General features: G+C 42.8%; 1 non-coding gene across 1 annotated transcript; it reads left to right on the top strand.

The window, feature by feature from the left end:
• Positions 1-2,612: 2,612 nt before the first annotated feature.
• LOC118485199 lies at positions 2,613-2,719 on the top strand. Its single transcript, XR_004875504.1, has one exon. It is a non-coding gene; the product is annotated as a small nucleolar RNA R71 (small nucleolar RNA).
• The last annotated feature ends 1,223 nt before the right edge of the window (positions 2,720-3,942 follow it).

Below are 3,942 nucleotides of genomic sequence, written 5' to 3'. Positions count from 1 at the left end.
AATGCCTCCATCATTTACTTACTTGGGCTTAAGTTGGTAAGGACCGGGAATGTATCGTCGTGGCAAGTTCTAGATTTGTAAGGACCGAGCGGCTATTCACACAAGAAACGAAAAATGAGCATTTAATCTAAATATGTGTATTTTTATGCTCAGTAAAGGCTCAAAACTCACTTTTGTGGGAATGGGTTTTTAATGTGACCAAGCATATATAATCGAATTTTAAACTAGACTTGTTATGCCGTTTCATAATTTTCTTATGTTGGTACCTTTTTTTATCACGACGCTATCGGTTGTAAACTTGTAAAAATATAAACTTTTTAGAACTTGTTCTTCCCAACTTAAACTAAGACAAGTAAATAAAAAAAATGAAAAGTTTTTGAAAAAATTTGGGGTGTTTAGCGGTTCCAATAGAGTTTTGTGTAAGGCTTGTGTTTAGGATTTTGCAAAATTTCAAGGTTTTAGCATCCCCCCACACTTAAATTACACATTGTCCTCAATGTGTCCAAAAATAATATTTTTGGTTGATTAGAATGTATAAAAGTAGGTTAAAAAGCAAAGATTTTTGTTACTGGCATCCTGGACACGGCCCCGTGTTCACCGGGCACGGCCCCGTGGTCAAGTGCCAGTAACAAAAATTACAGAATTGAAACAGAAGCCTGGACACGGGGGCGTGTCCGCTGAACACGGCCCGTGTCCAGTTACCTGAACTGGGTGATTTTCTGCAGGGGCTCAGCACGGGGCCGTGTTGGTTGGGCACGGCCCGTGTTGAGCCTTCTGTGATGGAGATTTTTGTCGGGTTGCTCTGTTCTTCGTGCATGGTTCCATTTTTTCTCGTTCCCTTTTTCATCCAGTACCACCATGAGTGTGTTTTATTCTGCAAAAATTAAAAGATTAAACTAAACTAAACTAAGGATAGATCCGTGGAATGCCTCCGTGGTGCGCCACGTTTATAAGGGTCCTTGGCTAGACCCGATTCCTGGTTATATATCTTCTGAGTGGAGTGCCTTGCTTCCCAAGTTACACCGTCGGAGAGCGGCATCCAAGCTTGAATCAATAACCTTCATGTAATTGACTGGGTCGTCGTCCTCTATTTTCTTCCCAACTTCGAACTTCACCTCATCGTCCCCATACTTCAAAGTCAGTGTCCCTTCATTCATGTCTACCACTGCTTGTGCTGTGGCAAGGAAGGGTCTCCCTAGGATAAGGGGAACTCGGTGTCTTCCTCCATGTCGAGTATGACAAAGTCAACGGGATAAACGAATTTGCTTACCCTTACCAAGACATTCTCGATGACACCTTGTGGGAACTTGACTGATCGATCAGCGAGTTGTATGCTTATTTTTGTAGGGCTCGTGGTTCCCAAGCCAAGCCTTTTGAACATCGATGAGGGCATGAGGTTAATGCTAGCCCCCAAGTCGGCCAAGGCATTGCGAACGGGTGATTCCCCTATTGAACATGGAATCGTGAAACTTCCGGGATCGATTTTCTTTTGGGGTAGTTTATTGAGTACGAGGGCAGAGCATTCTTCGCCTAAATTAACTAATTGCAAATTTTCAATTTTCCTTTTATGTGTTAGGAAGTCCCTCATAAATTTAGAGTATTTGGGCATTTGGGTTAGGACTTCGATAAAAGGAATATTGACATGCAATTGTTTTAACAGACTTTCGAATTTTGCGAATTGCTCATTGGTCTTTTGACGAATTAACCTACCGGGGTACGGAACTCGAGGAGCCTTGGTAGGCTCTGGTGATGGGGGAGAGTTCTTTTCCTGCAGATGTGTTGGCATTGTTTCTTCCGTTGGTGGAGGTACTTCTGCAGGCCCTACGGTGCGGTTTCGTAGTGTGATGAGGTGAACTTGCGCTTTTGGGTTTGTTTCGGTATTGCTAGGTAATGCGCCTTGTGGTCTCTCGGAAAAATTTTGTGCTAGTTGATTTATTTGTTTTTCTATGTTTTGAATGCTAGCTTGTTGATTCCTAAAATTAGATTCTAATTGTAGAAATCTTTCCGAGTTTTTCTTTTCAGTGTCGGAGACGGGGCGAGATATAGTATCTTCGAGCCTTTCTCGTCCACCTTGTTGTTGAGTGAAATTTTGTGACTCATTTCTTGATTGCTGAAAGTTTGTTCGTTGGGTTTGTTGGTTACTACTATTGCTGGTTTCCCTCCAACCAAGATTTGGGTGGTTTCGCCATCCTTGGTTGTAAGTTCCCGTTGGAGGACCCGACGGCCTAGGTCTATTATCAATGTAGTTTACCATTTCTTGTTGATCGTCTGTTTCTTTCATGCAACTCCAATTTTCATGTGACCCACCACACCCTTCACAAGCCATAACCGAGACTATTTTTATCATTTCTAATTTTTTTATTTTTGAAGAAAGGGCCTCGATTTGGGCTTGTAAAGAGGTGCTTTCGTCGACCCTATGGGCGCCCGGGGTGATAGACTTATTTCCCCGGGGAGTGTGCCATTGAAAATTGGTTTGAGCAATTTCCTCAATCTGATTATATATTTCGTGTGGGCGTCGATTACCTAAAAGTCCCCCGGAGCTAGAATCAAGTGTCTGCCTAGTGTGTGGCAACAATCCATTGTAGAAAGTGGATACTTGTTGCCATATCGCGAGGCCATGATGGGGACACTTGCGTAATAGCTCCTTGAACCTTTCCCATGTTTCATATAAGGATTCCCCGTCCTCTTGTGAGTATGTGTTAATTTCAGCCATTAATTTAGCAGTTTTAGAAGGAGGGAAATACTTTTATAGAAACTTTTGGGCTAGTTCATCCCAGGTGTTTACCGATCCAGCTGGGAGGGTGTTGAGCCAAGCTTTCGCTCGGTCTTTTAGTGAGAACGGAAACATACGGAGGCGTATGGCGTCGTTTGATGCTCCATTGATCCGAAAGGTATCACATATTTCTAAGAAATTAGTTATATGTAGATGAGGATCCTCGTCCGCAAGCCCGTGGAAGGTTGCGGAGTTTTGGAGCATTTGTATCAAATGCGGTCGAAACTCGAAGTTATTGGCTTCGACATTCGGAGCATTGATAGCGGCGCCTAGATTACCTACGGTGGGCCGTAAATAATCCATAAGGGTACGTTGGTCCGCCATTGGGGGTGGATCACCCGAAACCTTCTCTTGGTTTTTGGCTTTTAACCTTTTTCTGAGAAAGCGTTCGGGTTCTTCTAGCGGTTCTTTTATGTCTTTATTGGAACTGGAGCTCATACACTACGTGAGGATGGTGTCGGGTTCCAAGTCCTGCAATAAAAACAAAAAAGAATGTCGGTCAGAAGGTTCACCACGGCCCCGTGTTGAGCGAACACGGCCCCGTGGTCGGAAATACAGTGATTGTTTTCCAGATCCCAGTTACTGGAAGTTGGACACGGCCCCGTGTTGCACCGGCACGGCCCCGTGGTCAGCCTTCTGTAACTTGAAAAACAAAAACTGCCAGTAACTTTGCTGAGCACGGCCCGTGTCCGACCAGGCACGGCCCCGTGCTGAGCTCTGCAGAAGCTAAAAATCTAAAAAAAAATCCTAAAAAAAATTAAAGAAACATAAAAATATGATTAGGCCGTTGATTCCTAACTTTCTTAAAATCCTTGTGTCCCCGGCAACGGCGCCAAAAACTTGATGCGTGTCAGTGTATATATGTTTTTGATGTATATTTAAGCCCTTTTTACACTTTTAGCCAAGTTTTAAATTTATAAAACACGATATTTACTAACACTAAACACACATATGGGCAAGTGCACCCATCGTGGACGTAGTATAGTGTTGGTAAGATACCGAGGTCGTCCAAGGACACAAGAGCTTTTAATACCGGTTTATCCTCAACGTCTAATCAAATCAAGAAGTTAGAAAAATGTTTTAAACTAAGAAAAATAAAAACTAACTAAATGCTGAAAATAAAAATAAAATAAAAAACAGATAGACAAGATGAATCACTTGGATCCGAC

Source organism: Helianthus annuus, chromosome 12 (genome assembly GCF_002127325.2).
Source record: "Helianthus annuus cultivar XRQ/B chromosome 12, HanXRQr2.0-SUNRISE, whole genome shotgun sequence".
NCBI classification, from domain to species: Eukaryota; Viridiplantae; Streptophyta; class Magnoliopsida; order Asterales; family Asteraceae; genus Helianthus; species Helianthus annuus.
This window is presented reverse-complemented; position numbering and strand designations above follow the sequence as displayed.